Source organism: Vanacampus margaritifer, unplaced genomic scaffold, assembly GCF_051991255.1.
Source record: "Vanacampus margaritifer isolate UIUO_Vmar unplaced genomic scaffold, RoL_Vmar_1.0 HiC_scaffold_21, whole genome shotgun sequence".
Taxonomy (NCBI): domain Eukaryota; kingdom Metazoa; phylum Chordata; class Actinopteri; order Syngnathiformes; family Syngnathidae; genus Vanacampus; species Vanacampus margaritifer.
In genome coordinates this window covers 347252-356149 of record NW_027520731.1, presented here as the reverse complement: position 1 = coordinate 356149, position 8898 = coordinate 347252, and positions in this window count along the sequence as shown.

Here is an 8898-nt window from a genome sequence, read left to right as displayed (position 1 = left end):
CCCCCATTTAAATGAATGGCTGGCTACCAGGGGTCGAATTGCCTCATTGAAATGAATGGCGGGCTCCCAGGGGTCGAAATCCCCCATTGAAATGACAGGGGTCTACCAGGGGTCGAATTCCCCCATTGAAATTAATGGCGGGCGCCCAGGGGTCAAATTCCCCCAATTGAAATGTATGACAGGCGCCCAGGGGTCGAAATTCCCCCATAGAAATGAATGGTGGGCTTCCAGTGGTCGAATCCCCCCATTGAAATGAATGGCGGGCTACCAGGGGTCGAATTCCCTCGTTGAAATGAATGGCGGGCGCCCAGGGGTCGAAATCCCCTAATGAAATGTATGGCAAGCTACCAGGGGTCGAAATCCCCCATTGAAATGAATGGCGGGTTACCAGGGGTCGAAATCCCTCATTGAAATGAATGGCGGCTGCCCAGGAGTCGAAATCCCCCAATGAAATGAATGGCGGGCTACCAGGGGCCGAAATCCCCCATTGAAATGAATGGCGGGCTCCCAGTGGTCGAAAACCCCCATTGAAATGAATGAAGGGCTACCAGGGGTTGAATTCCGCCATTGAAATGAATGGCGGGCGCCAAGGGGTCAAAATCCCCCATTGAAATGAATTGCTGGCTACCAGGGGTCGAATGGCGGACTCCCAGGGTTCGAATTCCCCCATTGAAATGAATGGCAGGATCCCAGGGGTCGAATTCCCTCATTGAAATGAATGGCCGGGCTACCAGGGGTCGAATTCCCCCATTGAAAGGAAAGGCGGGCTACCAGGGATCAAGATTCCCCCATAGAAATGAATGGTGGGCTTCCAGTGGTCGAATCCCCCCATTGAAATGAATGGCGGGCTACCAGGGGTCGAAATCCCCCATTGAAATTAATGGCGGGCTACCAGGGGTCGAAATCCCCCATTGAAATGAATTGCTGGCTACCAGGTGTCGAATGGCGGACTCCCAGGGTTCGAATTCCCTCATTGAAATGAATGGCCGGGCTACCAGGGGTCGAATTCCCCCATTGAAAAGAAAGGCGGCCGCCCATAGGTCGAAATCCCCCATTTAAATGAATGGCGGGCTCACACGGGTCGTATTCCCCCATTAAAATGAATGGCTGGCGCCCAGGGGTCGAAATCCCCCATTGAAATGAATGGCGGGCTACAAGGGGTCGAATTGCCCCATTGAAATGAATGGCGGGCGCCCAGGGGTCGAAATCCCCCATTGAAATGAATGGCTGGCTACCAGGGGTCGAATGGCGGACTCCCAGGGGTCGAAATCCCCCATTGAAATGAATGGCGGGCGCCCAGGGGTCGAAATCCCCCATTGAAATGAATTGCTGGCTACCAGGGGTCGAATGGCGGACTCCCAGGGTTCGAATTCCCTCATTGAAATGAATGGCCGGGCTACCAGGGGTCTAATTCCCTCATTGAAATGAATGAAGGGCTACCAGGGGTTGAATTCCCCCATTGAAAGGAAAGGCGGCCGCCCAGGGTTCGAAATCCCCCATTTAAATGAATGGCGGGCTCACAGGGGTCGTATTCCCCCATAGAAATGAATGGTGGGCTTCCAGGGGTCGAAATCCCCCATTGAAATGAATGGCGGGCTACCAGGGGTCGAAATCCCCCATTGAAATGAATGGCGGGCTCCCAGGGGTCGAAATCCCCCATTGAAATGAAAGGTGTCTACCAGGGGTCGACATCCCCCATTGAATTGAATGGCGGGCTACCAGGGGTCGAAATCCCTCATTGAAATGAATGGCGGGTGCCCAGAAGTCAAAATCCCCCAATGAATTGAATGGCGGGCTACCAGGGGTCGAAATCCACCATTGAAATGAATGGCGGGCGCCAGTGGTCGAAAACCCCCATTGAAAGGAATTGCTGGCTACCAGGGGTCGAATGGCGGTCTCCAGGGTTCGAATTCCCCCATTGAAATGAATGGCAGGCTCCCAGGGGTCGAATTCCCTCATTGAAATAAATGGCCGGGCTACCAGTTGTCGAATTCCCCCATTGAAATGAAAGGCGGCCGCCCAGGGGTCGAAATCCCCCATTTAAATGAATGGCTGGCTACCAGGGGTCGAATGGCGGACTCCCAGGGTTCGAATTCCCCCATTGAAATGAATGGCGGGCTCCCAGGGGTGGAATTGCCTCATTGAAATGAATGGCGGGCTCCCAGGGGTCGAAATCCCACATTGAAATGAAAGGGGTCTACCAGGGGTCGAATTCCCCCATTGAAATTAATGGCGGGCGCCCAGGGATCAAATTCCCCCAATTGAAATGTATGACGGGCGCCCAGGGGTCGAAATTCCCTCGTTGAAATGAATGGTGGGCTTCCAGTGGTCGAATCCCCCCATTGAAATGAATGGCGGGCAACCAGGGGTCGAATTCCCTCGTTGAAATGAATGGCGGGCGCCCAGGGGTCGAAATCCCCTAATGAAATGTATGGCAAGCTACCAGGGGTCGAAATCCCCCATTGAAATGAATGGCGGGTTACCAGGGGTCGAAATCCCTCATTGAAATGAATGGCGGGTGCCCAGAAGTCAAAATCCCCCAATGAATTGAATGGCGGGCTACCAGGGGTCGAAATCCCCCATTGAAATGAATGGCTGGCTCCCAGTGGTCGAAAACCCCCATTGAAATGAATGAAGGGCTACCAGGGGTTGAATTCCGCCATTGAAATGAATGGCGGGCGCCCAGGGGTCGAAATCCCCCATTGAAATGAATGGCGGGCGCCCAGGGGTCGAAATCCCCCATTGAAATGAATTGCTGGCCACCAGGGGTCGAATGGCGAACTCCCAGGGTTCGAATTCCCCCATTGAAATGAATGGCAGGATCCCAGGGCTCGAATTCCCTCATTGAAATGAATGGCCGGGCTACCAGGGGTCGAATTCCCCCATTGAAAGGAAAGGCGGCCGCCCAGGGGTCAAAATCCCCCATTTAAATGAATGGCGGGCTCACAGGGGTCGTATTCCCCCATAGAAATGAATGGTGGGCTTCCAGGGGTCGAAATCCCCCATTGAAATGAATGGCGGGCTACCAGGGGTCGAAATCCCCCATTGAAATGAATGGCGGGCGCCCAGGGGTCGAAATCCCCCATTGAAATGAAAGGCTGGCTACCAGGGGTCGAATGGCGGACGACCAGGGTTCGAATTCCCCCATTGAAATGAATGGCGGGCTCCCAGGGGTCGAATTCCCCCATTGAAATTAATGGCGGGTGCCCAGGGGTCGATTTCCCCCAATTTAAATGAATGACGGGCGCCCAGGGGTCGAAATCCCCCATTGAAATGAATGGCGGGCTACCAGGGGTCGAAATCCCTCATTGAAATGAATGGCGGGTGCCCAGAAGTCAAAATCCCCCAATGAATTGAATGGCGGGCTACCAGGGGTCGAAATCCACCATTGAAATGAATGGCGGGCGCCAGTGGTCGAAAACCCCCATTGAAAGGAATTGCTGGCTACCAGGGGTCGAATGGCGGTCTCCCAGGGTTCGAATTCCCCCATTCAAATGAATGGCAGGCTCCCAGGGGTCGAATTCCCTCATTGAAATGAATGGCCGGGCTACCAGGTGTCGAATTCCCCCATTGAAAAGAAAGGCGGCCGCCCAGGGGTCGAAATCCCCCATTTAAATGAATGGCGGGCTCACAGGGGTCGTATTCCCCCATTAAATTGAATGGCTGGCGCCCAGGGGTCGAAATCCCCCATTGAAATGAATGGCGGGCTACCAGGGGTCGAAATCCCCCATTTAAATGAATGGCGGGCGCCCAGGGGTCGATTTCCCCCATTTAAATGAATGACGGGCGCCCAGGGGTCGAAATCCCCCATTGAAATGAATGGCGGGCTACCAGGGATCGAGATTCCCCCATAGAAATGAATGGTGGGCTTCCAGTGGTCGAATCCCCCCATTGAAATGAATGGCGGGCTACCAGGGGTCGAAATACCCTAATGAAATGAATGGCAAGCTACCAGGGGTCGAAATCCCCCATTGAAATGATTGGCGAGCTACCAGGGGTCGAAATCCCCCATTGAAATGAATGGCGGGCTCCCAGGGGTCGAAATCCCCCATTGAAATGAAAGGGGTCTACCAGGGGTCGAATTCCCCCATTGAAATTAATGGCGGGCGCCCAGGGGTCGAATTCCCCCAATTGAAATGAATGACGGGCGCCCAGGGGTCGACATCCCCCATTGAAATGAATGGCGGGCTACCAGGGGTCAAAATCCCTCATTGAAATGAATGGCGGGTGCCCAGAAGTCAAAATCCCCCAATGAATTGAATGGCGGGCTACCAGGGGTCGAAATCCACCATTGAAATGAATGGCGGGCGCCAGTGGTCGAAAACCCCCATTGAAAGGAATTGCTGGCTACCAGGGGTCGAATGGCGGTCTCCCAGGGTTCGAATTCCCCCATTGAAATGAATGGCAGGCTCCCAGGGGTCGAATTCCCTCATTGAAATGAATGGCCGGGCTACCAGGTGTCGAATTCCCCCATTGAAATGAAAGGCGGCCTTCCAGGGGTCGAGATCCCCCATTTAAATGAATGGCGGGCTCACAGGGGTCGTATTCCCCCATTAAAATGAATGGCTGGCGCCCAGGGGTCGAAATCCCCCATTGAAATGAATGGCGGGCTACCAGGGGTCGAAATCCCCCATTTAAATGAATGGCGGGCGCCCAGGGGTCGAAATACCCTAATGAAATGAATGGCAAGCTACCAGGAGTCGAAATCCCCCATTGAAATGATTGGCGGGCTACCAGGGGTCGAGATCCCCCATTGAAATGAATGGCGGGCTCCCAGGGGTCGAAATCCCCCATTGAAATGAAAGGGGTCTACCAGGGGTCGAATTCCCCCATTGAAATGAATGGCGGGCTACCAGGGGTCGAAATCCCCCATTTAAATGAATGGCGGGCGCCCAGGGGTCGAAATCCCCCATTTAAATGAATGGCTGGCTACCAGGGGTCGAATGGCGGACTCCCAGGGTTCGAATTCCCCCATTGAAATGAATGGCGGGCTCCCAGGGGTGGAATTGCCTCATTGAAATGAATGGCGGGCTCCCAGGGGTCGAAATCCCCCATTGAAATGAAAGGGGTCTACCAGGGGTCGAATTCCCCCATTGAAATTAATGGCGGGCGCCCAGGGATCAAATTCCCCCAATTGAAATGTATGACGGGCGCCCAGGGGTCGAAATTCCCCCATAGAAATGAATGGTGGGCTTCCAGTGGTCGAATCCCCCCATTGAAATGAATGGCGGGCAACCAGGGGTCGAATTCCCTCGTTGAAATGAATGGCGGGCGCCCAGGGGTCGAAATCCCCTAATGAAATGTATGGCAAGCTACCAGGGGTCGAAATCCCCCATTGAAATGAATGGCGGGTTACCAGGGGTCGAAATCCCTCATTGAAATGAATGGCGGGTGCCCAGAAGTCAAAATCCCCCAATGAATTGAATGGCGGGCTACCAGGGGTCGAAATCCCCCATTGAAATGAATGGCTGGCTCCCAGTGGTCGAAAACCCCCATTGAAATGAATGAAGGGCTACCAGGGGTTGAATTCCGCCATTGAAATGAATGGCGGGCGCCCAGGGGTCGAAATCCCCCATTGAAATGAATGGCGGGCGCCCAGGGGTCGAAATCCCCCATTGAAATGAATTGCTGGCCACCAGGGGTCGAATGGCGAACTCCCAGGGTTCGAATTCCCCCATTGAAATGAATGGCAGGATCCCAGGGCTCGAATTCCCTCATTGAAATGAATGGCCGGGCTACCAGGGGTCGAATTCCCCCATTGAAAGGAAAGGCGGCCGCCCAGGGGTCAAAATCCCCCATTTAAATGAATGGCGGGCTCACAGGGGTCGTATTCCCCCATAGAAATGAATGGTGGGCTTCCAGGGGTCGAAATCCCCCATTGAAATGAATGGCGGGCTACCAGGGGTCGAAATCCCCCATTGAAATGAATGGCGGGCGCCCAGGGGTCGAAATCCCCCATTGAAATGAAAGGCTGGCTACCAGGGGTCGAATGGCGGACGACCAGGGTTCGAATTCCCCCATTGAAATGAATGGCGGGCTCCCAGGGGTCGAATTCCCCCATTGAAATTAATGGCGGGTGCCCAGGGGTCGATTTCCCCCAATTTAAATGAATGACGGGCGCCCAGGGGTCGAAATCCCCCATTGAAATGAATGGCGGGCTACCAGGGGTCGAAATCCCTCATTGAAATGAATGGCGGGTGCCCAGAAGTCAAAATCCCCCAATGAATTGAATGGCGGGCTACCAGGGGTCGAAATCCACCATTGAAATGAATGGCGGGCGCCAGTGGTCGAAAACCCCCATTGAAAGGAATTGCTGGCTACCAGGGGTCGAATGGCGGTCTCCCAGGGTTCGAATTCCCCCATTCAAATGAATGGCAGGCTCCCAGGGGTCGAATTCCCTCATTGAAATGAATGGCCGGGCTACCAGGTGTCGAATTCCCCCATTGAAAAGAAAGGCGGCCGCCCAGGGGTCGAAATCCCCCATTTAAATGAATGGCGGGCTCACAGGGGTCGTATTCCCCCATTAAATTGAATGGCTGGCGCCCAGGGGTCGAAATCCCCCATTGAAATGAATGGCGGGCTACCAGGGGTCGAAATCCCCCATTTAAATGAATGGCGGGCGCCCAGGGGTCGATTTCCCCCATTTAAATGAATGACGGGCGCCCAGGGGTCGAAATCCCCCATTGAAATGAATGGCGGGCTACCAGGGATCGAGATTCCCCCATAGAAATGAATGGTGGGCTTCCAGTGGTCGAATCCCCCCATTGAAATGAATGGCGGGCTACCAGGGGTCGAAATACCCTAATGAAATGAATGGCAAGCTACCAGGGGTCGAAATCCCCCATTGAAATGATTGGCGAGCTACCAGGGGTCGAAATCCCCCATTGAAATGAATGGCGGGCTCCCAGGGGTCGAAATCCCCCATTGAAATGAAAGGGGTCTACCAGGGGTCGAATTCCCCCATTGAAATTAATGGCGGGCGCCCAGGGGTCGAATTCCCCCAATTGAAATGAATGACGGGCGCCCAGGGGTCGACATCCCCCATTGAAATGAATGGCGGGCTACCAGGGGTCAAAATCCCTCATTGAAATGAATGGCGGGTGCCCAGAAGTCAAAATCCCCCAATGAATTGAATGGCGGGCTACCAGGGGTCGAAATCCACCATTGAAATGAATGGCGGGCGCCAGTGGTCGAAAACCCCCATTGAAAGGAATTGCTGGCTACCAGGGGTCGAATGGCGGTCTCCCAGGGTTCGAATTCCCCCATTGAAATGAATGGCAGGCTCCCAGGGGTCGAATTCCCTCATTGAAATGAATGGCCGGGCTACCAGGTGTCGAATTCCCCCATTGAAATGAAAGGCGGCCTTCCAGGGGTCGAGATCCCCCATTTAAATGAATGGCGGGCTCACAGGGGTCGTATTCCCCCATTAAAATGAATGGCTGGCGCCCAGGGGTCGAAATCCCCCATTGAAATGAATGGCGGGCTACCAGGGGTCGAAATCCCCCATTTAAATGAATGGCGGGCGCCCAGGGGTCGAAATACCCTAATGAAATGAATGGCAAGCTACCAGGAGTCGAAATCCCCCATTGAAATGATTGGCGGGCTACCAGGGGTCGAGATCCCCCATTGAAATGAATGGCGGGCTCCCAGGGGTCGAAATCCCCCATTGAAATGAAAGGGGTCTACCAGGGGTCGAATTCCCCCATTGAAATGAATGGCGGGCTACCAGGGGTCGAAATCCCCCATTTAAATGAATGGCGGGCGCCCAGGGGTCGAAATCCCCCATTTAAATGAATGGCTGGCTACCAGGGGTCGAATGGCGGACTCCCAGGGTTCGAATTCCCCCATTGAAATGAATGGCGGGCTCCCAGGGGTGGAATTGCCTCATTGAAATGAATGGCGGGCTCCCAGGGGTCGAAATCCCCCATTGAAATGAAAGGGGTCTACCAGGGGTCGAATTCCCCCATTGAAATTAATGGCGGGCGCCCAGGGATCAAATTCCCCCAATTGAAATGTATGACGGGCGCCCAGGGGTCGAAATTCCCCCATAGAAATGAATGGTGGGCTTCCAGTGGTCGAATCCCCCCATTGAAATGAATGGCGGGCAACCAGGGGTCGAATTCCCTCGTTGAAATGAATGGCGGGCGCCCAGGGGTCGAAATCCCCTAATGAAATGTATGGCAAGCTACCAGGGGTCGAAATCCCCCATTGAAATGAATGGCGGGTTACCAGGGGTCGAAATCCCTCATTGAAATGAATGGCGGGTGCCCAGAAGTCAAAATCCCCCAATGAATTGAATGGCGGGCTACCAGGGGTCGAAATCCCCCATTGAAATGAATGGCTGGCTCCCAGTGGTCGAAAACCCCCATTGAAATGAATGAAGGGCTACCAGGGGTTGAGTTCCGCCATTGAAATGAATGGCGGGCGCCCAGGGGTCGAAATCCCCCATTGAAATGAATGGCGGGCGCCCAGGGGTCGAAATCCCCCATTGAAATGATTTGCTGGCTACCAGGGGTCGAATGGCGGACTCCCAGGGTTCGAATTCCCCCATTGAAATGAATGGCAGGATCCCAGGGCTCGAATTCCCTCATTGAAATGAATGGCCGGGCTACCAGGGGTCGAATTCCCCCATTGAAAGGAAAGGCGGCCGCCCAGGGGTCGAAATCCCCCATTTAAATGAATGGCGGGCTCACAGGGGTCGTATTCCCCCATAGAAATGAATGGTGGGCTTCCAGGGGTCGAAATCCCCCATTGAAATGAATGGCGGGCTACCAGGGGTCGAAATCCCCCATTGAAATGAATGGCGGGCGCCCAGGGGTCGAAATCCCCCATTGAAATGAAAGGCTGGCTACCAGGGTTCGAATTCCCCCATTGAAATGAATGGCGGGCTCCCAGGGG